Raw genomic sequence first — 14831 nt, 5'->3', positions numbered from 1 at the left:
AGAGCCAACTGATACAGTGTCTGTTCCTTATCACAATCCACTTCAAAACACCAAATTCTCTATCAAGTAGGAACGCTTACATTGGTGAGTAAAGAAAATCTGGCCAATAATGGCTTTAAAAAGGTTTATTTTTCTCATTGAATAAGAAGTCTAGAGTAGGTGGTTTCCACCATTGGTTCCAATGGTGCAGCAAAAGACCAACTGAGGCCTTTTGTCTCTTCCTATCACTTTTCTTAACATTTTGGCTTTCTGACTTCCTTGTCACTTTATGGTTACAAAATGATTGGTACAGTTCCAGGGATCACATCTATTTTGAACCATGACTCAAGAGGTAAGTTGACACCTGCTGAATCTGTCCCTTATACAAAGAAGGAAGCTATTCCACAAATGTCTCCACACAGCTCTTCTTTCCCCTTGTTGACCATGATGGAGCTTTTTTAGAACCAATGAATATTCATCTGCTAGGTCTATAAAATGGGTGACTTTCCTTCATACTTAGGGAAGGGAATCTTTGCCTACCACCTGAGCAAATAAATTCTATTAGCAAGAAAGAGAGGAAGGGCTCTAAGGTATGGCTGTAGAATGGGCAATGATTAATGGTCATAAGACTGTGTGTGTGTGTGTGTGTGTGTGTGTGTGTGTGTTGTATGATTACATACCTGTATACTTTAAATCATCTCTACATTGCTTATAACACCTAATACAATGTCAGTACTATGTATATCAGTCAGTGCTTACTAGAGAAACAGATTTAATGCAAGATTTACAAATAAATAAGAATTTACAAGATTAACTTATAATGGCTGACCACGGAGTCAGGTGTGGAAGAGTTTAAAAGGTCTGTCTGCACCCTGGAGATCTGATGGATCCAGTTGAAGGCCTGGAGTCCACTGTAGTGTCCCATGTGAGTCCATTTCAGGAGGCCAAAGGGTCTGTGCTGGAGGCTGAAGAGTTTATGCTGGAAGCCAGGAGATGATATCCAAGGCAAAGGTGAAGACTGGAGTTCCTCTGAAGAAATAGAAGCAAGCCTTCCTTCTTCAATTACTTTTTATACCATTCTGGTACCAATCCTCCCTACAGTGAGTCTTCCATACCCAGGACTATACTGAGCCAATTTAGTTGAGTGTTTCTTACTTAAGGTGACACAATCAGTTAACTATCACACTATGTAAGTAATTGTTAGACTGTTACATTTTTGATCTATAGTTAGTTGAGTCTTTGGATATGGAGGGCAAACTGTAAATGGAAACAATCTGTAAGGGCCCAGAATAAGGGTCTCATTGTCTGCACATGAGGATCACACACACTATCACTGGGCAGCCACTCAGCACTCATCCCTACTATAGTTGTATGACAATTCTAACACTTTGATTTTTTTTGTCTTTTTAAAAAAGAAGTCCAAACACATAAAAAGCCACCAAATAGTGGAAGAAGTCACAAAAATTAGGTACATGGACAGCAGCAGGAGGTAACTGCTGACAAGCAGACAGTGGAAGGGGAGACAGCAAAATATATAGAAAGCAGACAGCTCAATAAAGCAAAGCTATTAGGGTCATTCACTTTAAAGAACATTAGTTCTGGGGACCTCCACAACCTCCAGTGGCATCAGTGTTACAGGAAGTCACAGCAAGGGTGCTAAAGTATCAAACCCTGGCTAATAAGGTACAGGAGAGCACCACATTTTTTGTTTAAGAAAGCAGGGCAGTGTGTGATAGAATGGAGGACAATGTCAGTGCCTTTTTGGGACAGCGACTATGGTCAGTTCATCCTTGTGACTTTAAAGGAAAGCTTTCAACTCTGGAATGCCTCTCTGGATCTGTAGCCACCTTGAGCCCAGTACATTTTAAACTCTTCTTGCCTTGTGTTCGATAGAGAATACCAATTTGCCAGTGGTTACAGAAATGTAAGGCAAATCTATGTATTGAGATTTTCAAGAGAAATGTCTGAGAAGGTGTTTCACAGCTCTTCTCCATTCTGAGATGATGAAAGTGGCCATTGGGGGGGAGAGAGAGAGAGGGAGAGAGAGAGAGGTGTAAAGGTGTAATGAGATGGGTAATGAGAGCAGTTTGGAGAAAGTAGTTGCCTATCATGGGCTCCCATCCCTCTTCTATCTGGGGAAGGAAGTGTGGGATGGAACCCAGAGGTCAGCAAGGTTTTGGCCAAATCTGGTCACAGCGTGTTTCTGTAAATAAGCTTTTATTGGGATACAACCATGGTTACTTGTTTATATATTGACTATAACTGCTTGTAAGCTGCAATGGTAGAGTGGAGTTGTTGCCACAAAGACCTAGGGCTCCCAAAGCCTAAACTATTTACTACCTGGCTCTTCAGAATAAGCTTGCTGACTCCTGTCCTGACCTCACACCTCATCCACAAGATTTCAGGGTCTACTAGGACAGTTCAGAAGTGTGTCCCAGTAGATGGGAGATACAGATGGCAGCTAAGAAGGCAGCTATGGGCTGAGGGCTGAGTCCTCTGTAGGAAACTCAGACAGTGAGACTGCTGAAATTTGCTACTTTTAATATGCTTGGACTTCAAGAAACCAAAGCTTTAAGGTGTTAGAATTGTCTGCTCTGGTGGCAGAACCAGTGCTATGACATTGGGATCTGGTTGATGGGTCCTGGTTCTTTTGAGTGTGCTGAGGGCCACTCAGGACTGAATGGGAGACAGAGTGCATTGTTGCATCTCCTTTTGGGTCTCATTGGGTGGACCACTGGGAAATCTGTGCAGACGGAGGCTGGAGGTTGTCTCTGCATGCTCAGGGATGAAGGAGGAACTGCAAGGGACCACCAGAATGGGTGCATCTTTTGTAGTCAAAGGAAGTGGAAGAGAAAAGGGTCCAGGAAAGAAGCTCTGCAGAGCTCAATAGAGACAGGGAGAGAGAGAGAGAGAGAGAGAGAGAGAGAGAGATCTAACAACCTACCAGCCCTGAGACTCAGCATGAAGCTACCAGCCAAGTCAGAGCTGGTCTAGAACTTAACCTGTCCCCACCTCACCCCTGCCCCCCCTCCCTAGTGGACTATACCAGCACCTGGCAAGCTGTAGAAGACATGAGCAGGGAGAGAGGAAGGCTAGAGGGCCACCCCCTCCACTGCAGGCTATGAGCAAAAAGACAGGGAGGGAGAAGATGTAACACTGTTAAGTCCAGCATTCTCACATTCTAACCACCAAATGGAAGCTGTTGGATACTTAATGTTTGTTTAATGTACTGGGTCCAATGACTAATATTTAAGCACGCATATGTCCCAGACACCATGCCAAACACTTTTCATGCATTAGCCCATTAAACTTCTCAACAAACCCTTAATGTTATGCTAATTTTATAGAAGAGAAGTGGAGGCAAAGGAGAGATAGGCAGTGATCCAGAGCCTCACATCTAGGAAGTGGTAGAGATGAGATCCAAACCCAGAGCCAAGTTCTCAGTCACTTCCTTGGCCTTCACAGGGGATTTGTTCACGGATCCCCACAGATAACAAAATCCATGGATACTCCAATCCCTTGTATAAAATGACATAGTATTTTCGTTTAACAGATGCACATCCTCCTGTACACTTTAAATCACCTCCAGATTGCTTATAATACCTAATCCAATGTACATGCTGACTATGTGGTGTAGGGAATAATGACAAAGAGAAAATCTGTACATGTTCAGGACAGATGTGATTTTCTTTTTAGGTCCTGGAGACTGAACTCAAGGTCTTCACACTAAGCTACACCCCCTCCCTTTTAAAATTTTTGTTTTCAGACAGATTCTAAGTCACTAAGTTGAGCAGGCTGTACTCAAACTTGTGAATCCCCCACTTCAGCCTCCCCAAGTGCTGGAATGTCTGTGCACCACATGTGACTCAGATGCAGTTTGCAAAAGGTATTTTCAGTCAGCCCTTGGTTGAACCCTTAGATAAAGACACACAGATACAGATGGCTGACTGTGCGTCAGGCTGCCTTGTAGCACTGCAACTCAAGAGTGGGGTCTGGAAAGGTTTGTTGCTTGTTGTTTGTTACCTCTCCTGGAACTCCAGGGTTGCCTACTCTGGTTCTTCTGTCGGGGCTTGCCATAGATTCCTTGTCACATCTTGGCTGGCCAGAGACGCTTCTGGCTTTCTTGAATCAGCTGGATCACAAGTACCAGATGGCAGAGTTTCTTGCATTGCAGCCTGGGCCAGTTCTGGGCCTTCTTGTTCCCCAAGTGGAGGATCCAGTGAGTCGCCCTGCAGCGAGCCTATACGCCCAAATGTGCTACACAGGTCTCACAGAGGGCCACGCGTTCCACCTGATTCCTAGTATCAGGGCCTGGGAGGCAGAGCCCCTTGGTGAGAGCGCCCTCCCGGCTGCAGATCACTGGACACCTCCCTCCACTCTCCCCCGAACGTGCTGTATATTGTGAGATGAATCTCCCACCGCTTGGTGAGAAGTGTCAGTTCGCTGGATCTTACCAGCTTGATGGAGGTCTTGTGAGATGATCAAGGTTTCCACAGACCAAACTGTAGCACAGTACTGGAGAGAGATAACACTGAGATAAGGAAAAGATGTACTGTTGTCGTGGCCAAATAAACAACTACATAAGCCACCTGTTTCTGGTGTTCTTTCTGTGTTGGGAAAGAGAAAGAAAACAAGCTGCTAATGAATCCATAAATGCAGCCCAGGTGCCAGGAGCTCTGTATATGTGCTCTTGTCACATGAAACCTGGTAGAGCAATATCAGCGATTAAATTTATGATCACACACTGTTGTTCTTCAGGATCTATCTGGTTTCCTTCACTAGTTAAACTAGAGTTAATGGGACTGGATAGCAATTATCTCTTCTGGATCTTTGAGGTCTATTGCTTTAGAAATTCTCCTAAGGATGTGATATCACATGCGATGTACCACTTTATATATGAGGAGTTCCTTCTTTGAGCTTACACTTGGCTGTAGCTGTCATCATGACCCTTACTTCATGGAATAGAAAGGCAGTGTGGGATTTGCTGTCTGTGGAGTATACCCATTTCATTTTTAACCTTAGAAGCTGGGGAAATAAACAAATTTGGGAGTGCTCAAGCCTAGTGAAGACAAGTCAGGACTCAATTTGTTACCTTACTTGTCATGAATCCTTTCTCTGACTTGTAGGCAACACTAGCATTCTGGGACCACAGGACTTAGCATTAGGAATGTACTTGGTTTCTAAAAAACCTTCAACTATCTAGGTATTTCTCTTTCTCTAGTACACATTTATGCTAATCAATGGAAGTAGCTGTTTGAGGGAAGATCAAGACAAGGATTTACAATATCTATTTGTGATCTCTTTTTAAAAATTCATTAAGTTTATTGGTACATTTTTGGTATACAATATGATGACATTCATCATTGGAAATTTGTACCTTTACGTGATGTATCTTGGTTCTTATTTTTTCCCCATTCCCTTGACCTCCCTTCAACCCCTCCACACTTCCCTATTTACAAAGATCTTTTTCTGTTTTTTCCTTTTATCATTTATTTCTGTTCTTTCTTTTCCCCTACCCCTCCCACTTCCCTTTCCCCTTCCCCTTTGGGCTTTTTCTTCCTATTTCCCATTATCTATTATAAGTATGATCCTCATTTGCACTTTCAATTTCTCACACCAGAGAAGCTGTTTGGTATCTACACATGTGTGTCCTATTTATTTTGCTTAAAAGCATGGCCTCAATGTGCATCCATTTAGCTATAAATGTCTATTTTCTTATTCTAAGGTTGAGTAGTACTCCATTTTATAAAAAAGAAAACCCACATCTTTATCCAGTCTCCAGTTGATGGGCAATTGGGCTGTTTCCTAGTTTTAGCTATTACAAACTGCTGCTATAAACATGGGTGCTCGTATAATGCTGTCGTATGATTCTTTGGGAAGATACTCAGCAGGGGAATAGCTGGGTCAAATGGGACCTCTAATCCTAGTTCTTTGAGGTATCTCCATACTGATTTCCACAGTGGCTGCACCAGTCTACACTCCCACCAGCAGTGGAGCAGGGTTCCTCTTTCCCCACAGCCCCGCCAGCATTTGTTATTGGTTGATTTCAGGATAGCAGCCATTCTTTCTGGAGTGAAGTGGAATCTCAGTGTTGTTTTCATTTGCATCTCTCTAATGACCAGTGATGTTGAACATTTTTTCAGATGTTTATTTGTTCTTTCTACTTCTTTGTCTGAGAAATGTCTGTTCATTTCAGATGCCCATTTTTGGATTGGGCCTTTAAATTTGGGAGGTCTGATATTTTTAAGTTCTTTTTTTTTTTTAAGTTCTTTATATATTTGAGATAGTAGACCTTTGTCTGAGGAACAGCTGGTAAAAATTGTTTCCCACATTGTGAGTTGTCTCTTCACACTGTTGGTAGTGTCTCTTGCTGTGCAGAAGCTGTCTAGTAAGATGAGATCCCACTTGTTGTTTGTGCTAGTTCATGTGCGACTGAGGTTTTGTTCATGAAGTCTTTTCCTATGCTAATGTCTTCAAGAGTTCTACCTAACCTCTCTTCCATCCAGTTTAGTGTTTCTGTTTTATTTTTGATCTTATTGTGGAATTCTTCATTCAAGAAGCTCTGGGTCTATAATCTAATTCAGGTCTCAGAATCGAGACTCTATTCCAGTGGCTTAGTCCAGGCCTCTGTTGGACTTCTTGGTGATTTTGGTTATAGAAACCCCATGGTCAATTAGCCATGGTGAAAGACCCTTTCAAGACAGAGCATTCTGATTCTACTCTGGTCCTAGTTCCTTGGGTTGCTCCTTATTCACTGGCTGGGAGTAATTTGGGGGTGATGATGGTGGTTAAGTCCATGCCCTGGCTGCAACAGATACTGGAAGAGTATCATAAATCTGTCACTTTGGTTTTAATCATGAGAAGGAGAATCTACTTTCCATCAGGATTTATAATCTGGGAAAGCAAATCCATTAAAAAAATACTGAGGGGCAGGGGATTTAGCTCAGTGGTTCCGCCACTTGCCTCACAAGTGCAAGGACCCAAGTTCAATCCCTGGTACCAAAAAAAAAAATACTGGATATTGAACTCAGCCTTTGCATTAAGCTACAAACCCAACTCTTCCCCCTTTTATTTTTTATTTTGAGGCAGAGTCCTCCTGCCTCAGCCTTCCAGAGTGCTCCGATCATTGGATCATAGGCATGTGTCACCATGCCTGGATTAATTCCATGTTTTTATTCCAAACATAAGGAGATGGTTCCAAGGCTGTTCAGACAAAAACAGTGGCAATTTTTTTTCCTAATTCATTCTACCTTCGTCTAGTGTTTAAAAACCATGAATTTTAGAATATGAATCCTATCTCCAAAGGTAGATCATACTTTATTCAGGTGAAGATTAATAATGCAACCCCCTTTGCTAGTGATATATTTAGAAAATCAGGGCCAGGGATTTATCTTAGTGGTTCCACCGCCTGCCTTGAAAGCACAAGGACCAGAGTTTGATCCCTGGTACCAAAAAAAAAAAAGAACTAAGAATTTTGAGCCGGGGATTTAGCTCAGTGGTTTCGCTGCCTGCTGCGCAAGCACAAGGACCCGAGTTCGATCCCTGATACCAAAAAAAAAAAAAGAGAAAATCAGACCTATGCCAGTTAGCACGTGACATTCCTCTGACCTCTGAAGTTAGTTCAGGAATAGGTATCTGACACACTGTGGTCTGGAGAGATACAAGATGGCCTGCACTTTGATAGAGGTGTGGGGCCCTCGGGAAAAGTTTCTCATGTTCCAGAAAGCTAGAGAAAGAAAGACAACAGTAGTATCTTCTGTGTGCTATATCTGGAACTGCAATAGTGATTATCCCCAAAGCAGGCTATAAGCAGTGCAGGCTGTACAGAGTTAACCCCATAATTGCCTTGTTTATAGAAGTCAGTCTGGCCCAAGCCTACATGCCAAGGTCAGAGTAACTCGCACCTAAATTCCATTCCCACATTTAAAACTTTCTTAACTAGAGGACAATGTTCTAATTACAACCATATATTTTCTCTATTCTGTCCTAATTTGAGAATGCTTTGTCTTGTCCTCCGTGACCCTTGCTTACATTAGTTTCCATAGAAACTGCCCAATTGAGCATCCTTGCACATAGTTCTGCCCTTGCACAGAGCTCACCTTTACCCCAATTGATTACCAATAAAAATCAGTGGCTTGGACTGGCCAGTGCCTTTGTTGGTTGTCCTGGCATTGTTTGTCCTAGAGCCCTGGTTTCTGTCCCTCTTAGTTCTGTCTTTTAGGTTTTTTTCTCAGGCTTGCATCATATACTGAGCAGGAGACTGGAGCCTACTCCATAGGTTTCCAGTAACATTTCAGGGGGTTTCAGTATGGAACTACATTAATATCATTATAAGGAAAAAGGTGCCGCACGATCATCCCAAGAAGTCACAAGAGAAAGTTACTGGAACCACTGGGTCAAACCAACCCCAAAGCCTGCTTTATCTGTGGATTTGCACTTATGAGAGCCAATACATTTCCTTATTGTTTAAGAGAATGCAAATTGGATTCTCTGGTATTTGTCATTGAACTTATCCTAATTGATTCAATATTGAATCTTCTTTGTTTATAACTCCTACTGGCATTTTCCAGACCTCAAATTCCTTTATAATGATCACTACTGTCTTAAAAGATAGGAGTGACTGGAATATGGACTAAGATGGCAATATAACAAATATAAATATTGATATAATATTATTATATGAAAGAATGATTGTTACACACAGTTTAAAATGAGATAAGCTTTAGTTAACAAAGATTTTGAGTACAGTATATTGATAATTCAATTTCATAGTATATAAATAAATGAGGCACATGTAAGTATTTAAAAAATATCTATACAAGTAAAGTGATAGTCTAGACCTCTCCCTACCTTTTCTCTCCTGTTGCTCTGCTTTATTATTAGGAGTCATTGGAAGCAGCCAGGGTCTTATCTGTAACGTGACTATAGGTGGGCTAATTTTCTTTTCCGAATCTTAGGCTTTAGTCTACAAAACATTTTTTTTTAGTATCATACTAATTCATCCAGGACAAAAAAATCATCATAAAGCCTGCGTAGAGGCAGGTTTTATATTTGTTTCTGTGTCAGCTTTCTGTTATGGTCACAAATACCTGAGATAATCAACTTATAAAGAGAAAAGGTTTATTTATTTTGGCTCAGTGTTGGAAGTCTCAGCCCACGAGTGTCCCTGTTGCTTTGGGCCTGTTGGCAGTGTGTCCTGACTGGGGCATGTGACAGAGTGAAACCACTCTCCGGGCTGGGAAGAGAAAGAAGAAGAGGGAGGAACTGAGGTGGCACTGTCCCCTTCTAGGGCACACTTCCAAGGACCTGATGACCTCTCACTAGGTCCTGCCTCTTACAGAATTCCTCCTGTCCCGTAGCACCAAGCTGGGGACCACGCTTCACCACACAGACTTTGGGGGACACCTAGGATCCCAACCATAGCCATCTGAATTCCAGAGGGCCTCCATGGCCTCCATGATCATGAAAGGATTTTAGTTCTAGGATAAACACTTCATTTCCTATATTGGTTGTGGATTTTCATGTTTAAAAAGAAAATTCGTTGGTGTGTTTCTTCATATTCTGCTTCTTCACAGTGGGTACTCTATATATTTGATTGATAACTAAACACTAACAACTGACATTTTATGAGAGTGAATAGAAGTAACAAAACACTTTCAAATGCAAACTCACCTTTGAGATAGGCAGGAAATCTGCAGTCGGGAAGAAGGGCAGTGTGGTGACTATAACTTTGTGTGCCAATTTGTAGTGGTCAGTGGTAGGGGGAGAATTTTGATGATATTTCTAGGAGCATCTAAATTGGCATTTTTGTCTTCCCCTAACTACTAGCTTTGTGACCTTGGGTAAGTTTCGTATCCTCTTCATACCTTAATGTCCTTATCTGTAAGATGATAGCATAGAATTGTTTTGAGAATTAAATGAGCTAATTTTTATAAAGTGTTACTACTAGAACCTGGCACTTAGTCATCACTATATTTTTTTTTTTTTGGTACTGGGGATCAAACTCGGGACCTTGAGGTTTCAAAGCAGGCAGCAGAACCACTGAGCTAAATCCCTGGCCCCATCACTATATGTTTTTAAGTAACAAATAAATCTGTTTCTCCTCCTCTTGTATTATTACCATCATTGTGATTACTATTCTCTTTTAATCATTTCTGCTTAAATACTCATGTCATTTTTGATCTGGCTTATCTTTGCTTATGACGCATGAAAGTATGTTTTATGTTAGAGCATGTTGTTATTTTTTGTTAAGATTTTGGAGCAGAGGTTGGCAAAACTATGGACAAATCCAGCCATAAATAAAGTTTTATTGGAACACAGCTCCTCTCCATTTACATATTCTCTGATGGCAGACTTGTGCAGTAGTTACCGCTGAGAACATACAGCCTACAAAGCCTAAAATATTTATTATCTAGCCATTCTCATAAGTAGTTTGCAGACCCCTGTTTAAGATACAGATTTCTTAGTGACATACATGTTCCTTTTAAGGTCTTTACGAGGAAGGAAATAGTATACTTTTTTTCTTGATGGTGCTGGGGATTGAACCCAGGGCCTCACATATACTATGCAGTTGCTCTACCACTAAACTACATCCCCAGCAATAGTACACTTTTGAAATTAAAATAAAATGTTTTTCTTCTTGTTCTCTTCTACTGGATAACAAAAGTTAATATAAATGATTCCTACAAAACTGTTTAGCTACTTTACATCACAGATTGTTTATCTGTTTTTATCATATTAATTGTATATTGTTATTGCCTGGCCCATGCCTGCCAAGAAATTGTGGAATTACCTTTTTTGTCCCTGAGGAGGCCCATTTCCCTCCTCACCCATGACTTAGGACCTGAGGCTGTCCTTTGACATCAAAGGAGAAACTCATTTTCCCTTGGGACCAGATCAAAGGGACAAAGGGCCTAGGTCTTGTGCTGGCCTCACCCCTGCCTCACAGATACTGAATTTCCTGTACAGCAGGGTCCAGATTTGATCATGGCTCAAACCAGGCAGCTTTCCACCCTTCCATAACTGTGTGTCACCCCCTTAATCTTAGATGTTGGTCTGATAAATCTGTGCCTGTAAGGAGTTCACGAAGACTCAGGTTGGATCAGCTCAAATCCATTCTGATTTCTCCCTTGGGAAAATGGTGACACGTGACAGAGCTTGCGGAATAAACAGAACCGGTTCAAATGCCTGATGTGTGGCTGTATCACTGTATATTTTTAATGTTTTGATGTTTTATGCTTTGCAATGATCTATTAGACAGTTATATCCCATCTAGTTCTGGCAGTGAAACTGCTGTCTCCAGGGCCCCTGTCCGTACAGATCATTTTAGGCAATTTGTCTTTAAAGCTCCTGGAAATTACCCTAGGATTCTCTGTAATTCTTGCCACTCTGAAGAATCTGTCTCCCCTAGACATAATTTGTATCATTTTACAATGCAGTGACATCTGGTCATAAATCTTTAATGGATGTTACTATTCGGATTGACAGATTTTGCACTTATTATCTATGACATTTTCATTGACTCCTTTTGCAAAGTGACATTATTGCCATCCTAGCCCGGGTAAGATTTAATACCTGATTTTTCCTTCCTCCGTTTATCAGAATCATTCAGAACTCTATTTTCCTTCCTTCCCCCTACACAAATATCAATTCAAAGATTTAAAAAAATATACTTCCTGGAATAGAGTTCTGTAGAAATTGCTTCATCAAAGCGACAGTAACTGTCCCTATCCCTGTTTGTATCCTGATTTATTAAGAGTTTTTGGGGCCGGGGATTTAGAACAGTGGTTCTGGCGCCTGCCTCGCAAGAGCAAGGTCTCACGTTCGATCCCCGGTACCAAAATAAAAAAGAGTTTTGGGGCTCTTTATTAATAAGGGTTTAAGGAAATGTCCAAATATATTGTTGATGAAAAAAATCATTGTTTTATTGATTTTTTAATAAACATTATTTATAATTTTGCTACTAGAAATATAAATTATTTCTAAGGTACTTCTATCTAAAGTTTAGTATTATGGAAATTAAACACTTAATATTTTTAAAAGTTTATATTATTTAGCAGTATTGAAGGCATTGATCTTCAATTTCCATGACAAATTTTTAAACTTGAAGTATTAATTTATGTCTTCATCCAGAAGAAGTGGAGGTAGATGTCTAAAGGGGGCAGGATCCCTCTTTTCTTGGAGTTTGCAATTTCAGGTGGGAGCCTGACAAATTAAAAATATATATATATGGGGGGTGAGAGAGAGAGAGAGGTGCAGTGCTAAAGGAGCTTCCGTTCCTAGTGACAGCATCATCAGGGACGGCTTCCTGGAAGAGGTGACCGAGGTCTTCGAGGAAGCAGGAGAGATTGCTGGCTTGGGAAGACATCCCAGGAGGGAGCGACAGGCTGTGCCAAGCGACTCGGCGGGGGTAATTTCTAGCAGGTCCACAGAGGGTACAGTGGGGTTGTCTGTCTGGACACTGGGGTGTGTGTGTGTGTGTGTGTGTGTGTGTGTGTGTGTGTGTGTGTGCGCGCGCGCGCACATGCTCTTGTACTTACTTAAGGAAAAATTGGACTAAACCATTATTAACTGGTTTGACCTGGGACCTGTGGTGTGAGAAATGAGTAAATGCATGGATACAGGTCACTTTCAGTGACCAATTAAATTACCTAAATAAGCCGGGCGTGGTGGCACACTCCTGTAATCCCAGCACCCGGGAGGTTGAGGTGGGGGTATCGCCAGGAGTTCGAGGCCAGCCTGAGCTACATAGTGAGTTCAGGGCCAGTCTGAACTACAAAGGAAGATGCTGCCTCACCCCCCCCCCCAATTACCTAAGTAAACCTTTAATACTTCTGGGGGCTAGGGATATAGCTCAGTGTAGAGCACTTGTCTAGCATGTGTTGGGGCCCTGGGGTTCAGTCCCTAGCACCCCAAAACAAAACAAAACCCCAAACACTTCTACTTTGTCCTTCCCTAGGCCCCTAGCTGGGCCCTCAGAATTTTCTCCTTTTCCTTTATGGTTCCACTGAGTAAGACCCTAACTGTATCAGTCAGTGTTTACTAGAGAAACAGATATAACACAAGATATACAATTATATGAGACATTACAAGATTGGCTTACAATGGCCATGCAGAGTTGGATGTGGAAGAGTGCAGAGAGTCTGCAGGCACACTGGAGACTGAAGGATTCAGTGGAAGGTCTGGAGCTCGCTGCAGTGTCCCATGCAAGTCAATATCAGAAGGCTGATGAGTCTGCGATGGAGGGCTGAAGAGTCTACACCGGAAGGCTGAAGGAGCTGCACCAAAAGCTGGGGTCTGCGCTGGAAGCCAGGAGATGACTGTCCAAGGTGAAGGTGAAGAATGGAGCTCCTCCAAAGGAACAGGAGCAGATCCATCCTTCTTCATTTCCCCTTTGTACTATCCAGGTGATAAGCTGCCCTACCGTGGATCTTCCACACCCTAGGGTGTGTAATTGCTGAACCAATTTAGTTGAGCTCCCTTACTCAAACTGACACAATCAATCAACCATCACACTTCCTGAGTGCACAGGGCTGCAGGCTGAGGGAAACGAGGCAAGGCGAGCACCACTTCCTCTATTTCTGTGGGTTCAATCTAATTTTAGGAAGCAGCACAACAGCTACTTAATAAAAGTAATGTTTCTAAGCAGATTTTGTGTGTGTGTGTGTGTGTATGTTTATGTGTGTGTATGTGTGTGTGTTCAAGCCTTTCTCCTTCCGGGGGGGGGGGATGAGTGAGCAAATCAATGCTTTCTTCTTTCAGTGATACTATTTTTATATCTAAGCCGCACACTGGGTAGGAGGTTTCCATTTTTTTTTTTTTGGTCCCCAGAATGAGTGTATTAGCTTAAGCATACAATAATGTAATGTAGTGAGTATAAGCAAAGACTCAGGAGCCAGGATTTCCAGCCTGATTTCCAGCTTTGGATCCTGCCCTCCCATTTACTAGCTCTGTCCATTGAGTGTCTCAGCTTTTTCATATGTGAAATGGAAGTGATAGTAACTTTGTAAGATTTTTAATGAGGATTAAATGGGTTATCATACAAAGGTGTTTGGAAGAGTCCCTGGCACACAGTAGGTATACCCCAATGGTATCCAGCTTCACCTGTCAGGCAGCATATTTGGAGACGCTCAGAACACCAAGAACAGAGGTCTCCAGTGTTCTCTTTTCTTTTTTCTTTTTTTTTGGTTCTGGGGATCCAACTCAGGACTTTGCACTTACGAGGCAGGCGGTGGCCCCACTGAGTTAAATCCCCAGCCCTCTCTTTTCTTTCTTTTCCCCAGCTCTTATTGCTTTTCTCCCTCTCCATCCTCATCCTAGCTGGCTCCTGTGGCTCAGAGTTAACTTATCAGAGGGACAGTGACCTGTGTAGTGTCAGTGGTATGGTTGGGGTCTAATACATTCCATGGAAAGGTTCATTGTGTTGAGATGTGGTTGCTGATAGGCTTTGGGGAAGTGACTGGATCATGAGAGCTCTAATTTCATCAAGTGGATTAATCCAAACGGTGTGATGATGCACACCTGTAATCTCAGTGCTTGAGCAGCTGAAGCCAGAGAATTGCTGTGAGTTTGAAGCCAGCCTGGGCTACATAGTGAGTTCAAGTCCAACCTCAACTACATAGCAAGACTCTGTCTCAAAACAAAAACAAAGGGGATTAATCCACCGATGAGATTATAATTTGATGCCATTACTGGTAGGTAATGGAAACTTAGATGGGAATTGTTGGAGTGGATCATAGGTGTATGACCTTGGGGACTCTACCTCCTCTCTAGCTTCTTCCTCTTTGGCTCTTTTGTTCTACTTCCTGGCTGCCACAGCAAGCAGCTTTGCTCCACTACACCCCTCCACCATG

General features: G+C 42.1%; 1 pseudogene; it reads left to right on the top strand.

Moving 5' to 3' along the window:
• Nucleotides 1-319: 319 nt before the first annotated feature.
• Nucleotides 320-14831, top strand: part of LOC110348702 (U4/U6.U5 tri-snRNP-associated protein 1 pseudogene) — a 37752-nt pseudogene continuing 23240 nt past the window's right edge.

This window comes from Heterocephalus glaber, unplaced genomic scaffold (genome assembly GCF_053883595.1).
Source record: "Heterocephalus glaber isolate CG9 unplaced genomic scaffold, H.glaber_assembly_v1.0 deba00000122, whole genome shotgun sequence".
NCBI classification, from domain to species: Eukaryota; Metazoa; Chordata; class Mammalia; order Rodentia; family Bathyergidae; genus Heterocephalus; species Heterocephalus glaber.
This window is presented reverse-complemented; position numbering and strand designations above follow the sequence as displayed.